Raw genomic sequence first — 15,294 nt, 5'->3', positions numbered from 1 at the left:
CAAAGAACCAGACTTTTAGCTTTGCAGGAACAACATTTTATTTTTTGTTTTATTATTATTATTATTTTAAGTAAGCTCTACACCCAACATAGGGCTCGAACTCACAAACCTGAGATCGAGAGTTGCATGTTCTACCAAATGAGCCAGCCAGGAGCCCCATTTTATATTTCTCTTGTATTGTCCCCTGTGTCTTTCAATAGGTACATGGTGAATACTTACTAAGATATTTTTTATTACTTAGCATTGTATAATTCCCACAACCCTCTTTTTACTTCACTAAATGGGTAGTGCTACTAATGGGGATACATAAACTTGTTTATTGACTTCTAGACAGATTCTTTTCTATATCAGACCGGTAATGTGCCAGTGTCGTGATAAGGGTGGAGGGCAGTACATCTCACACAATAATAGCATGAACTCCCAGTTGTCACATCTATGAGCCACAAAAGGATCTACAAATTTTTTTTATTAGACTTTTAATTTTTAGATGGTTTTAGGTTTAAAGCTAAATTGAGTGCAAAGTACAGAGATTTCCTCTACCCCCCTTACCCCCACACAATCATTGCCTCCCCACTGTCAGCATGCCCCCCCAGAACAGTACACTTGTTACAATCAGTGAACCTACATTGACACGTCATTATCATCCAAAGTCCATAGTTTGCATGAGGGTTCACCCTTGGTGTAGCACATTCTATGGGTTTAGACAAACGTATGATACAAATCCACCATTACGACATCACATAGAATATTTTCTACCCTAAAAATCCTCTGTGCCCTGTTCATGTCTCCCTCCCCCAACCCCTGGCAAACACTCATCTTTTTATTACCTCCATGGTTTTGCCTTTTCCAGATGTTGTATAAGCGGAATCATATAGCATGCAGTCTTTTCAGATTGGCTTCTTTCACTTAGATATATGCATTTAAGGTTCCTCCATGTCTTGTCATGGCTTGAGAGCTCATTTCTTTTTAGCAGTGAACAATACCCCATTGTCTGGATGGACCACAGTTTATTTATCCATTCACCTCCTGAAGGACTTGGTTGCTTCCAAGTTTTGGCAACTGCTATAAACACCCATATGCGGGTTTTCGTGTGGACATAAGTTTTCAACTACTTTGAGCAAACACCAAGGAGCACAATTGCTGGATTGTATGGTGAGATTATGGTTAGTTTTGTGAGAAACCATCAATCTGTCTTCCAAAGTAGCGGTACCATTTTGCATTCCCACCAGCAATGAATGAGAGTTCCTGTTGTTCCATATCCTTGAGAGCATTTGGTGTTGTCAGTATTTGGGGGATTCCAATAGGTGTATAGATTTGGGGGATTCCAATAGGTGTATAGTGGCATCTCATTGTTGTTTTAATTTGCATTTCATTGGGGTTACATGATGTAGGGTATCTTTTCATACGCTTACTTGCCATCTGTTCTGGGTCTGTTAAAATCTTTGGTCCATTTTTTAATCAGGTTGTTTTCTTATCATTGCATTTTAAGAGTTCTTTGTATATTGTGGATAATAGTCCTTTATCAGTTATGTCTTTTGCAAATATTTTCACCCAGTCTGGCTTTTCATTCTCTTGACAATGTCCTTTGCAGAGCAAAAATTTTTAATTTTAATGAAGTCTAGTTTATAGGTTATTTCTTACATGGATCATGCCTTTCCTGGACCTAAAAAGTCATCACCATCTCCATGATCATCCAGATTTTCCCCTATGTTATCTCCTAGGGGGTTCACAGTTTTGCATTTTACATTTAGGTCTATCATCCATTTTAAGCCAAATTTTGTCAAGGGTGTATGGTCTCTGTCTGGATTCATTTTTTTGCATATGGATGTCCAGTTGTTCCAGCACCATTTGTTGAAAAGACTCTTTGCTCCATTGTATTGCCTTTTCTCCTCGGTCAAGGAGCTGGCTGTTTTTATGTGGCTCTATATCTGGGCTCTCTATTCTGCTCCATTGACCCATTGGTCTATTCTTCACCAATACCACACTGGATTCATTATTGTAGCTTTATAGGAAGTCTTGAATTTGGGTCATATCAGTCCTCTTGGCATAGGGAAACTGAAAGACTGCAGAGAAATCTGCTTTTTGCTCTTTTTCCTGCTTCTATTCTTGCTAGGACCTGCACCCCTACTTTTACACAAGCCTCGGAATGCAAATAGCATACGTCCTCCTTGTAAAGGACAAGGAATTGGTGATTTCTCTAGAATAGACAACATCTGAGGAAGGACCAGGTGAGAATGACCAGACAAGCCATCATATGCATATTCCAGACCACTGGTGCTAGAAATCGACACCAAGACCCCCCGGGCTCCAAGGAATAACACCTGGACCTCATCTAACTGGTTCCTGGTTGCCTAAGAGGCCACATACACCAGACTATGATCATCAGTAAAAATCCCTTTGCAGAGCAAAAATTTGAGCAAAGATGAGACTCTCTCTCCTTTCCCTTCTGAGTTTCCCAGACATTCTGTCTGTACGTGCACTCTCTCTGTACCTTCAATAAACTCTCCTCTCACCTCCTGCTGCTCCCATTTGATGTCTTCTGCATGCACCCTGGGACCGCCTTGGCTGGTCCTGCAGGACCCCCTCCAGATCCTCAGACCTGGCCTGCCTACATCACTCTGACTTCGTTCTTCTTCAATATTGAGTTGGCTGTTCTTTTTGCCTCTACATATAAACTTTAGAACCTGTCAACATCCACAAAAGAACTTGTGGGATTTTGACCGGGACTGAACTGAATCTATAGACCAAGTTGAAAAGAACGAACATCTTGACAATATTGAGTTTTCCTATCCAAAAACATGAAATATCTCTCCATTTACTTAATTCTTCTTTAATATCTTTCACCAGAGTTTCATGGTTTTCCTCATATAGATCTTACACAATATAAATTTTTTTTTAAAGATTTTATTTATGTGCTTCGGTAGCACATATACTAAAATTGGAACAATACAGAGAAGATTAGCATGGCCCTTGCACAAGGATGACACGCAAATTCATGAAGCATTCCATATTTTTAAAAAAATAAATAAATAAAGATTTTATTTGACAGAGAGAGACACAGTGAGAGAGGGAACACAAGCAGGGGGAGTGGGAGAGGGAGAAGCAGGCTCCCCGCTGAGCAGGGAGCCCGATGTGGGACTCGATCCCAGGACCCTGGGTATCATGACCTGAGCTGAAGGCAGACGCCCAACGGCTGAGCCACCCAGGTGCCCCACAATATAAATTTTTAAAATGCAACTGATGTGGGGCACCTGGGTGGCTCAGATAAGCGTCCGACTCTTGATTTCTGCTCAGGTCATGATCTCAGGGTCCTGGGATTGAGCCCCACATCCCTGCTCAGCACGGAGTCTGCTTGTCCCTCTACCTCTGCTTCTGCCCCTCCCCCTGCTCTCGCTCTCTTTCAAATAAATAAATAATCTTTTTTTAAAAATGCAACTGATGGGGGCGCCTGGGTGGCTCAGTTGGTTAAGCAACTGCCTTCAGCTCAGGTCATGATCCTGGAGTCCCGGGATCGAGTCCCGCATCGGGCTCCCTGCTCAGTGGGGAGCCTGCTTCTCCCTCTGACCCTCCCCCCTCTCATGTGCTCTCTCATTCTCTCTCTCTCAAATAAATAAATAAAATCTTCAAAAAAAAATGCAACTGATGTATTCAACATGGAGTTTGTCCATGTAATTGCTGTCTTTGAGGTCAGGGTCATGCCTGTTTTTAAGCAGCAGATTGCCATGACATTTGCAGGTGTGGATATGAGAAATGCTCAAGAAGAGGAAGAGAATCTGATAGTTCCATTAGGATCTGGATTCTAGTCCCAGCTCAGCCACTAACTTGCTGTATGACTTCTGGCAAAACATTTCCCTTTCTAGGCCTTCATGAAGGGGTTAGGTTAGACCAGTGGATCCCAAAACTGACCCAGGGCTTAACTCCCAAATATTTTTTCAATAGGTCTAGGGTGGGACCTGGAGAAATCTGCTTAATTAAAATCTTCCCTGGTGTCTCTGATCTCTGGGATCCACTGACCTGTTTGGAGTAAAGGAGGCTGCCCCATTTTCACAACTCATGGTGCATCTAGTGTTTCCATAATTGTTTCATGACCCCCTAGGCCTACAGAAATACCTAACAGTTCTGTTCATTAAGTAGGTAAGTCCAGACAAATCCAGTATGTCCTAAGAACTTAATGCCTGTTTCGCACCGCACACCTTCTCAAACCTTGGAATTAGGACTCATTTCCTGTTCCACATTCATCTACACACAATACTTTTTATCACAACAACCTCCCTCAGCTTTGCAAAGACAGGATGTTATCTAAAGGACTGTAATGTGAGCGGGCAGTTTTGTGCAGTACCAGACAGATGTCGTTTGGATACTGATGGGCTGAATTGTGATGTGATGGGCTGAATTGTGTCCCACCCCCTTTCAATTGGTATGTTAAAATTCTAACCCTAGTACCTCAGATTGCGACTGTATTTGGAGATAGGGCCCGGAAAGATGTAATTAAGGTAAAATGAGGTCCCCTAGGTGGGCCCTCACCCAATTTGACTGGTGTCCTTATAAGAAGAGATTAGGACACAGACATGTGCACACAGATAAAAGACCATGTGAGGACACAGCAAGAAGGCAGCATCTGCAAGCCCACGAGAGGGGCCTCAGAAAAAAGAAAACCTCCCGACGCTTGAATTGAGGCTTCCGGCCTCCCAGAACTGTGAGAAAATAACTCTCTGCTGTTTAAGCCACACCGTCTGTGGTATTTGGTTATAGCAGCCTAGCAAACTCACATGGTAAGGTCAGCTAGCACATTTTCATTCGACATAATAAACATAAACAAACACTTCTGCCCTAATAACACACCTGATTCTTTGCTTCCGGCAGCTATCAGTTTGCAGTCAGGAGAGGGGCCCCGAGGCCAGTGATTTGGGCGACCAGCTGGGAGGTGGTCGTGGTGTTTTGGAGAGAGCCAATCAGGAGCTGCAGAAGGATGGGAGCAGTGGGAATGCAGAAAAGTAGACATATGGGGATATGTTTAGTGGTGAGAAGTAGTTTTGCTTCAGGATTTGCAGATGGAATTGTGAGCGGCAGAGAGCAGAATCACGGATAATTCCTAACTTTCTGTTAATAATATAGTTGTATTTCTACTGTGACTACAACCTTTCATTCCAAGAGTTTTATTAAGAGCCTGCAAAATGCCATGCCATGTCCAAGGTGCCAGGATGCAGAGGTGGGAAAGATAAGGTGCCTGCTTTCACTTAATTAAGTGAGTGGATGTTGTTTTCCACAGAACTAGAACAAATAATTCTAAAACGTGTCCGGGACCACAAAAGACTCTGAATAGCCTAGCAATCTGGAGAAAAAAGAGCAAACGGGAGGTATCACAGTCCCAGGTTTCAAGATACACTACGAAGCTGTGATAATTAAAATAGTATGGAACTGGCACAGAAAAACACACGCAGATCAATGGAAAAGAATAGAGAGCACATGGGGGGCCTGGCTGGCTCAGTTGGTGGAGGATGCGACTCTTGATCTCAAGGTTGTGAGTTCGAGCCCCACACTGGGTGTAGAGATTACTTAAAAATAAAGTCTTGGAGGGCGCCTGGGTGGCTCAGTTGGTTAAGCGACTGCCTTCGGCTCAGGTCATGATCCTGGAGTCCCGGGATCGGGTCCCGCATCGGGCTCCCTGCTCGGCGGGGAGTCTGCTTCTCCCTCTCCTGCTCTCTGTATCTCATTCTCTCTCTCTCAAATAAATAAATAAAATCTTTAAAAAAAAAATAATAATAAAGTCTTGGGGGCGCCTGGGTGGCTCAGTTGGTTGAGCAACTGCCTTCGGCTCAGGTCATGATCCTGGAGTCCCGGGATCGAGTCCCGCATCGGGCTTCCTGCTCAGCAGGGAGTCTGCTTCTCCCTCTGATCCCCCCCCATCTCATGCTCTCTCTCTCTGTCTCACTCTCTCTCTCAAATAAATAAATAAAATCTTTAAAAAATAAATAAATAAATAAATAAAATAAAGTCTTGGGGCGCCTGGGTGGCTCAGTCGTTAAGTGTCTGCCTTCGGCTCAGGTCATGATCTCAGGGTCCTTGGATCGAGTCCCGCATCCGGCTCCCTACTCAGCGGGAAGCCTGTTTCTCCTCCTCCCACTCCCTCTGCTGGTGTTCCCTCTCTCACTGTGTCTCTGTCAAATAAATAAAATCTTTAAAAAAAAAGTGTTTTCTACCAACTGAGCCAGTCAGGTGCCCTTGATTAATATATATATTTTAAAAATTTAAATAAGATTAAATTAATTATTAAAATATATATTCTAATATATATTTTTTTAAGATTTTATTTATTTATTTGACAGAGAGAGAACACAAGCAGGGGGAGTGGGAGAGGGAGAAGCAGGCTCCCCGCTGAGCAGGGAGCCTGATGCGGGGCTCGATCCCAGGACCCTGGGATCATGACCCGAGCCAAAGGCAGATACCCAATGACTGAGCCACCCAGGCGCCCCTATTTTTTTAAGATTTTATTTATTTATTTGAAAGAGAGAGAGAGCGTGTACGCACAAGTGGGGGGAGGGGCAGAGAGAGAGAGAGAGAGAATCTCAAGGAGACTCTGCACTTAGCATGGAGCTGGATGCCGGGCTCGATCCCAGGACTGGAGATCGTGACCTGAGCCTAAATCAAGAGTCTGACACTTACCTGACTGAGCCACCCAGGCGCCTATCCTGATTTAGATTTTAAAGAGATCAGTCAGGCTATTATGTGAAGAATAGGTTTTAGGTTGGCAAGTGAGGATGCTGGGAAAATAGTTAGGTGACTACTGTAGGACCGCAGGCAGAAACTGATGCTGACTCATCTGGGGTGGTAGGCGAAAGAGGTTAAGAGGACAGATTTGGGATGTGTCTTAGATGCAAATCAACTAGACTGGTACTTTATATGGCAAGTTCTGCTGTACAAAGATCTGGAGAGTCTGCCTAGTACTAGTCTCAGGTGTTTAAGTTTGCAACATAGACTTAGATTTGCAGCCTTAAGGCTTTAGATTCAGACAGATGTGGATTTGAACTCTGGCTCTACCATTTAGTCACGGTGTGACCTTATACAAGTCATCTTCATCGCCTCCTACCCTGTAAAATGGGGACAACAGTATTTAGCTCAAAGGGTACATAAGATAATGCGTACAAAGCCCCTTGCACAGAATCTGGCCACACAGGAAGAGCTCAGCCGATGATAGCAGTTAGCATTTTTATCAGTTACTGGACACTTCCACATTCATTCCAATTAACTAACTGCAATAGTTCTTTTCCTGGCTTCCCTGCTTCCATTCCGCCTGCTCCAATCCCTCCTCAGCTCCGCTGCAGGCCTCCACCTACAACATATACCCATCATGTCACTTCCCTTTTAAACACTGCTGTGGCTCCCACCGCCCACAGATTAAAACGCAAATGTCTCAGAATAACATCCAAGGCCCTTCAAACTCGGGACCCCTGCCTGCCCACCTATCCATCCCCTTCTCACAGCCTGGCTTGTAGCCATGCCAGAATTTCCACCTGATGCTTTTTCATAAGTAACACCTAATTGATCCAAGGGTCAGATCAACAGCGAGCCCCAGTCATCACGATGTGTGCATCTATCATAGGAAACCAACGGCATTTTCAGACTTAATTGTCATCAGTGGAAGAAAATGCTCCCTCCAATTCAAAGTTTGCCATGTAAGTCCCATCATATTTAGAAAGGGGGGCCGTAACATTCCCATGGATTATCTCCTGTCCTACCAGTGGGAGTGGGCTATTTTCTTAGAAGACTTGCTAATTGGGGCGCCTGGGTGGCTCAGTCGTTAGGCATCTGCCTTTGGCTCAGGTCATGATCCCAGGGTCCTAGGATCAAGTCCCACATCGGACTCCCTGCTCAGCGGGAAGCCTGCTTCTCCCTCTCCCACTCCCCTGCTTGTGTTCCTGCTCTCGCTATCTCTCTCTCTGTCAAATAAATAAATGAAATCTTGAAGAAAAAAAAAAGGCTTGCTAATTGATTTCAAGGTGATCAGCTGAAATGAGCAAAAGGGATGGTAGGTTGTCATGAGGATTGGATAAAATACTCAAAAGCACCTGGTGTTAAGTAGACGTTCATTAACTATTTGTCGACTCTAAACCTGGATCAACAACATGAAAGGTGTGCTTTAGTGAAAAGGTTTTCTTTTGGCACCGACAGGGCTGGTTTACTTAGCCTTCCTAAGCGTAAGCCTCAGTTCTTAAAAAGATAAGAATGCCTCCTGCCTTTTAAGTTTGTTGAGGACAAAGGAGGTTACAGGATAAGTGAAAACACTTAGGCCAAAAAACACCTGCCATACACCATAGACATTAAGAAACACACAGCCCATCTTCCCTTTTACAGGCCCAGAGGGACAAGTATCTCTCAGGATACTTGTCAGTACTTGTGGTGACAGACCTGTCTTCGAAAGACCCATACTCTTCGAAAATGGGCATTTGATAATTAACTGCCAATTAACTGTATACATCCAGAAATGGTATCATCAAATTAACTGCCATCATTTCATAAACAAACAATTTAGGTTCCTTTAACTGATACTTAAAAATTCCTACTTACATTTCTCATGTTCATTCCAAATAATTTGCTAGGAGGTGGACCTGTCAATAGGAAGGACAAAATTATTACTATTTATCACCAATGCCCTCAAAATAATCATTACTCAGAAAACCCAAAACAGTTGAAATTTTCAGAATTCAGTCAACTCCCCATCCGACTCCCTCTCAGTTTTGACTTTGCCTGAAGGACTCCCCATAGCCCAGCCCAAACCAGAAAGTAACATTAAAAATAATAGTAATAGCTCCACTTTGGCGATTTGGGTTGCTGGGATAGAGCTGTTGGTAGTCCGGGAGGACAAGCAGATCCAGCAAAAGTATTATTCTAGACTAGTAGATGATGAGGTCACAGGATGTTTGGTTTCTGAGCTTTATGCCCATCCAAGGCAGTTATCCTGAAAAACCTCTGATTTAGTCCATAGTAATGTTCTGGCACTGCTCCCTGATCTAACAAACCTCTCTAGGACAGTTTCTTCATCCGTCCAAGGAGGCTAATAAAAAAGCTTACTTGGTGAGGGGCGCCTGGGTGGCTCAGTCGTTAAGCGTCTGCCTTCGACTCAGGTCATGATCCCGGGGTCCTGGGATCGAGCCCCGCATCGGGCTCCCTGCTCAGCGGGAAGCCTGCTTCTCCCTCCCCCGCTCCCCCTGCTTGTGTTCCCTCTCTCGCTGTGTCTCTCTCTGTCAAATAAATAAATAAAATCTTAAAAAATAAATAAAGCTTACTTGGTGAGTTAATTGTGAGACATTACTTATGACAACGTAGTTGAAAATGCTTTACGGGTTGCAAAGCACTTACTTACATATTAGTTATTAGTTTTCCTAAGTCCAGCCACTTTTACGGTGGAGGAAAGTGTAGCCTATAAAAAAATCAAACGTCTTCCCAAGGGCGATTAGGGCAGAGCTCGCCCAGTTAGGGCCACTCATCAAACCCTTCCTGGTTTTCAAAGCCTGGTTCAAATACACGTTTTCCTCGGCCTGGCGCACTGGGCCAAGAGCCAAAGGTCCCAGGTTCGTATCCCCGCTCTGCCTCTTCCCAATCCTGGGACACATGCTTGTGCCCCATGTGCCTTCGCTGCCACCTCGAGAAGGAAGGGGTGGTGACCGAGCCCGGCCAGCCTGGGTGCTTAATAATGGCAGTTACCCTTGGTCAGCCCACTTATCACTCTTTCCTGTTTCCCCCGCGCACTGTGGTTGCAATCAAAGCCCGGGCACTCTAAGGGCTCGCTCGCGGCCAAGCACTGTGCTAATCGCTCTGGCCGGGAGCAGCCCCGCACCTCCGAGTACCTAAGACGAGGGGGGAGGGGTCTCGCCGCCCCTCGCCCCTAGGGGAGCAACCCCGGGGCGGTGTCCCAGCTCTGCCGGCCCCCAGCTCAATAGTCCCCCGAGGCCCGGCTGCCCGCTACGCCCTCGGCGCCGCGGCCCTACGCGGCCGGCACTGACCGGCCCCCCGCCCCCCCCCCAGCCTGGGCCCCGCTATCCAGGCGAGCCCGCGCCGCGCTCCTCCCCGCTCCGGCCAGGCTCGCTCGGGCGAGGGCTGCAGCCTCCCCGCCCCGGGGCCCGCGGGGCGGGCGCGCGCCCGGGGCGGACCGCGGGGCGGGGCGGGCGGGGCTGCCGGCGGTTGGCGCTCGGAACCCGCGCGCGGCCCCCGGCCACGTGGCCGCGGGCCCCGCCCCGCCCGCGCCCGCCGCCTCTCCCCTCCGCCTGCACTTGCACGGCCTGCCATGGGAGCGCTAGGACGGAGCTACCGTCTATCGTCCCATTTTGCAGACGAGGCGAACTGAGGCCTGCCCAGAGTCACCGGTCGCAGGCCGGCGTCAAAGCAGTTAGCACCGTGCGGGCCTGAGGTCGGGGTCCGAAAGCGTTGGGCTCCTTTCCTTTAGATCACATTGACATGGAAGCTCTATGATGACAGGAACTGTGACGTCCTCTCTGCCCCCTCCCCCAAAGGTCTTGTAAAATAATTGGGGGAAGGCCAGGCAGAAGTGGGTGATTTGGTATGGAAAAGAGCACCCCGCCTGCATATCGGTGCTGCAGGGGAGTTAATCCATCTAATTTATGGGCTAGGGTAAGAGAGGAGACCAGCTAGGAGGCTGCAGTGGAATCCAGGGGAGGGATGATGGATTTAAGTGGTGGCAGTAGGGCTAGAACGAAGGGGAAATATTTGAGGTAGGTTTTGGAGAATTAATGGGATTTGCAGATGGATCGAAAGGACGGATGGAGAAGGAGGAATCCAGAAGTTCCTTGAGTGGTTTAATAGTGCTGTGTACTGAAATGGGGGAAACTAGAAGCGAAATAGGTATGGGGTAAGGGAATAAAGTGTTCTGCTGTGTGGTTTATGATGCAATGTCCTGTTTTCCTCTATAAGGATGGGTATAGGAGTCTGGAGCTCAGATGACAAACACATGGCCTGGAGATGTGAATTTGGGGCATATAAATGGTATTTACCATACTAAAAATAAAAGACCTCACTTATGGTGAGAAGTAAAGCAAAACAAACAGGCCCAGGGCAGAATCCTGGAGAACACCAATACTCAGGGTTCAGGCCCTGCAATGGGGAGAGAACTGGCCAGAGAGGCAGGAGGAAGACCAAAGGGATCCCAAGAAAGGACAGCATTTCAGGAAGGGTGGAATGATCAGTTGTGTCAGATGCTGCTGAGAGAAGAGAGGTGTGTCTGCACATCTGAGAAGTTGTATGTGAACTTGACAGAGCAGTTTTGGTGGACTATGGGGACAGATGGAGAAGCGAGGAGCAGCAGAAGTGGAGGTAGTATGGGCAGACAAGTCTTGAAAAAAATGGGGGTGGAATGCAGGGGACAGAGGAGGTGGATTCAAGGGATTTATTTGTATAGTTGGGGTGACACAAGAGCACATTTGTGTTGCTATCGGGAATGATCCAATAGAGTAGGAGAGATCAATGACCCCAGAGAGAGAGAGAGAGACATGGTGATTCATGGAAGGGAGGCCCTGAAAAGAGAGGGGTATATGAAGTCCATGTATAAAGGCATGACTCTGACCAGCCGAAAAGGGTACGTGTGCTACAGTATGAGACCCAGGCCCAGGAGCTCTGTGGCAGAAGGAATGACCACATGGTTCCAGTGGCCCCTGTTGCTTAGCAACCTGTGTTTAGTAAGACGTTTCAACTGAATTCCTAATTAACGGTCATTTCAACTTATGCTAATGTTTCCTGTCACTGGGGTGCGCACTCTGCTTCTTTCCCTCTCCCAAAGTCTGGTACTTCAGACTCTTGTTGAAATGCTCTGAAACTGATGGAAAGCTCAAATTTCTACTTTCTTGTACTGTTGATAAATGTATGCATCAAGATGTGAAAATTAGGGACTCTCACTCAGTCTTAAAGGGAGGGTGCCAAAGAATGCAGAATATAGATCTCCAGTTCAGAGCCCTCCAATGAACTCCACCCGCCTTCTTGCCTTCTTCCCCACAGGCATCTCAGACTAAATAGAGTCCTTAATACCTTATATTCAACCACCCAACCTCATTCATTCATCCTACAGTTTTTAACTATTAGAGAACATGCTCCCAGCATCTACCCATTTGACATGTCTTCCCAAAGTCATTCTGGATTCCTCACTCTACCCACTCTATACAATTAATTACTGCCTCCAACACATTTCTCAAAAATTCTACTTTTCTGGGTGCCCTCTGAGTCTGCCCTGGTCTAAGCCACCATCATCCTTCATTGGGATCATTACAAGAGCCTTCTAACTGCTGTTTCTCTCAACCCATCTCCAATCCATTCTCCACACTGCAACCAGAGAGTGGTCTTTTAAAGCATAATCAAATCAATTTACTACCCCGCTTAAACCCTTCAAAGGTTTCCCATCACATTCTCCTGCCAACGAGTTGTTTGCCACCCTCCCTAACTTCTGTGTCTCTGGAATGTGCTTTCCCCAACAACCTTCCTACCCTAACTGGCTACTTCTCATCAGGCAAGTCATATCCCCTTCTAGGTGATCCCTTCCCTAGTGTCCATCACTGCACCCTGCCAAGTACCTTCTCAGCTCAACTAGATGTTAAGTTTTCACTGTCCTGCAGGAGGCAGTGAAATCCATGTGGATGGACAGAGATGTTCACCTGTGTCTCTCCAGAGTCCAGCACTGTGCCTGGCATGCAGTAAATAAATATTTGATGAACATCATGATTTGCTATGAGCAGATTCCCTGCCTGTGAAGTTTATGGTTGTACTTTTTTTTTTTTTTTAAGTAAGCTCTACGCTCAACATGAGGCTTGAACTCATGACCCGAAGATGGAGTTGCATGCTCTACCAACTGAGCCAGCCAGGTGCCCCTGTGGTTATACTTTGAAAATTAATAAAAGACTAAGCAACATATGAAGGGGATTCTTCTTGGCTGTTTTATTCTTCTAGTTGCTGCCCTTCTGGTGTCTAATAGGATGATGATAACCACCATTGATTTTGCCTGGTCTATGGCAGGTACTGCAGGTTTCTTATTTCTAGTTCTTACAACCCAATGAGGTGACCCTATCATTTCCACTGTACAAAGTAAAACCTAGACTCTCTCTGTTTAAGCTTGATGAATCTTGTTGATTCCATATTCCATTTGAAATCATGGAATTTTTCAAGTTGAATGAGAGTAACTTAATCCAGTAGGTGAGGCCCAAGAAGGAAGGCTATAGTCTCCTCATGAGGGAACGGGGCCTAGAACCCTGTTAGTGGTAAAACAAAACCGTTCGCCAGAGTCAGAACAACAAGCTGCCTAATCCAGTGTTCTGCCTTTAAGAAGTGGCCTGTTTCATCCTTAAAGTCTTATTATCTATCTCTTTAGTCCCTGAGCACCTAGGATATGCTAGGCTCTGTTCTTGGCTCTGGAAATACAGTAGAGAACAAGACAGTCTAAGTCACCGCCCTTAGGGCACTTACACTCCACTGGTGGGAGATAGACAATAAAGAAATAAACAAGTGAACAAGATAATTTCAGACAGAAACAGGTACTATAAAGAACTATAAAATGGGTGCAGGGATACAGAGTGAGGGGAGGGAAAAGTTACTTTAAATAAGGTCCCTGAGGAGGTGACTTAGAGCTGAAATTTGAAAAATGAAGAGCCATCCAGAAGAGCCACAGAAAGAACATCAAGTGCAAAGGCCCTAACGCAAAGTCAAGCTTGGCAGTCAAGAACAAGAAGTGAGTTGGGGTGCCTGGGTGGCTTAGTTGGTTAAGTGTCTGCCTTCGGCTCAGGTCATGATCCCAAAGTCCTGGGATCGAGCCCCGCATCCGGTTCCCTGCTCAGTGGTGAGTCTGCTTCTCCCTCTCCCACTCCCCCTGCTTGTGTTCCCTCTCTCTCTCTGTGTCTCCCTCTGTCAAATAAATAAATAAAATCTAAAAAAAAAAAGAACAAGAAGTGAGTGGGGAAAGCCGGAGAGGGTAGTACAGGAGCAGATTGAAGAGAAAGCAGAGTGTCATTCAGGGTCTTGTGGAATGTTTGAATTTTATTCAAGGTGCAAGAGGGAGCTAGTAGAGGTTTCAAGCAAGAGGATGAACATGATCTGGCTTATGATTTAAAAGATCACCTATGGATTAAAGAAGGGGAAAACTCAAACAGGGACCGTTGGAGGGCTGTTGCAGTGGGCTGGTGACATCTGTTCGGGTGGTAGTGGTGGAGGAATAGAGGCTCTATTTTGGATGTAGAACCAACAATACTGGTTGATAGCATGAATATGGGGTTGGTGGTAGAAGGGGTTGAAGAAGAAGAAAAAAAAAAGGAAAAAAAAAAGAAGGGGTTGAAGAAGGGAAAAATCAAAGACTTCCACATCTATGTGGTGGACCTCAAATTTAGAAATATTTTAACATATATTCAGCCTCCACTTACTACATTTAGATTCTTTTTTTTTCTTTTGTCTGTTTTTTTTAAGTTTATTTTATTTTAGTAATCTCTACACCCAATGAGGCTGGAAGCCACCACCCTGAGATCAAGAGTCCCACGCTCCTCTGCCTGAGCCAGCCAGGCACCCCTACATTTAGATCCTTAATTAGAGCACAGCATAGCACGGGGAAAGAATATGGATTTAAATTCCAATCCTGTATGATCTCGGAAAGAGCCACCGCTTCATCTTTGATAGGGTGATTGGCTGTCTCAGATTTGAGCTGTTTGTAAAGCTCCGCCAGAGCACCTAGAACTGAGGTTTACGGAGGTTGTGGGACATCCAAAATGAGTGAGGCAGAGTGCCTCATATTCTAGATTTTATTCAGGAGATGGTGATAGAGGGGCAGTGTTGCGGGATTTTGAGCATGCGAGGCATTTATACCACTGGGCAAAAATTCCAGTTTCTGCCTGAATTGGAAATGAGTCTCTCTGCTAGTCATCCTGGCCCAAGGGCACCTTAAAATTCTTCGAATCAGGGCGCCTGGGTGGCTCAGTCGGTTGAGCGACTGCCTTCGGCTCAGGTCATGATCCTGGAGTCCCGGGATCGAGTCCCGCGTCGGGCTCCCTGCTCGGCGGGGAGTCTGCTTCTCCCTCTGACCTTCACCCTGCTCGTGCTCTCTCTCTCAAATAAATAAATAAAATTAAAAAAAAAATTCTTCGAATCAGGGAGAATGCGATGTCATTCCTGGTGCCTGGAACAGTACCTACCGTATGTGCTCAATTTGATAATTCTTTTTTTTTTTTTTTTTAAGATTTTATTTATTTATTTGACAGAGAGAGACATAGCGAGAGAAGGAACACAAGCAAGGGGAGTGAGAGAGGGAGAAGCAGGCTT

At 45.8% G+C, this 15,294-nt stretch overlaps 2 non-coding genes across 2 annotated transcripts; one reads left to right on the top strand and one right to left on the bottom strand.

Annotated features, from left to right (window-relative positions):
* Positions 1–345: 345 nt before the first annotated feature.
* On the bottom strand, positions 346–452 carry LOC117998968. The gene has a single exon (XR_004676171.1). It is a non-coding gene; the product is annotated as a small nucleolar RNA U13 (small nucleolar RNA).
* Positions 453–2,912: 2,460 nt separating this feature from the next.
* Positions 2,913–3,015, top strand: LOC117998945. The gene has a single exon (XR_004676150.1). It is a non-coding gene; the product is annotated as a U6 spliceosomal RNA (small nuclear RNA).
* The last annotated feature ends 12,279 nt before the right edge of the window (positions 3,016–15,294 follow it).

This window comes from Mirounga leonina, unplaced genomic scaffold (genome assembly GCF_011800145.1).
Source record: "Mirounga leonina isolate KUSES-001 unplaced genomic scaffold, KU_Mleo_1.0 Mir_418, whole genome shotgun sequence".
Lineage (NCBI taxonomy): Eukaryota > Metazoa > Chordata > Mammalia > Carnivora > Phocidae > Mirounga > Mirounga leonina.
The sequence above is the reverse complement of the archived record's forward strand: the minus strand, read 5'-3'. Positions and strand labels throughout refer to the sequence as shown.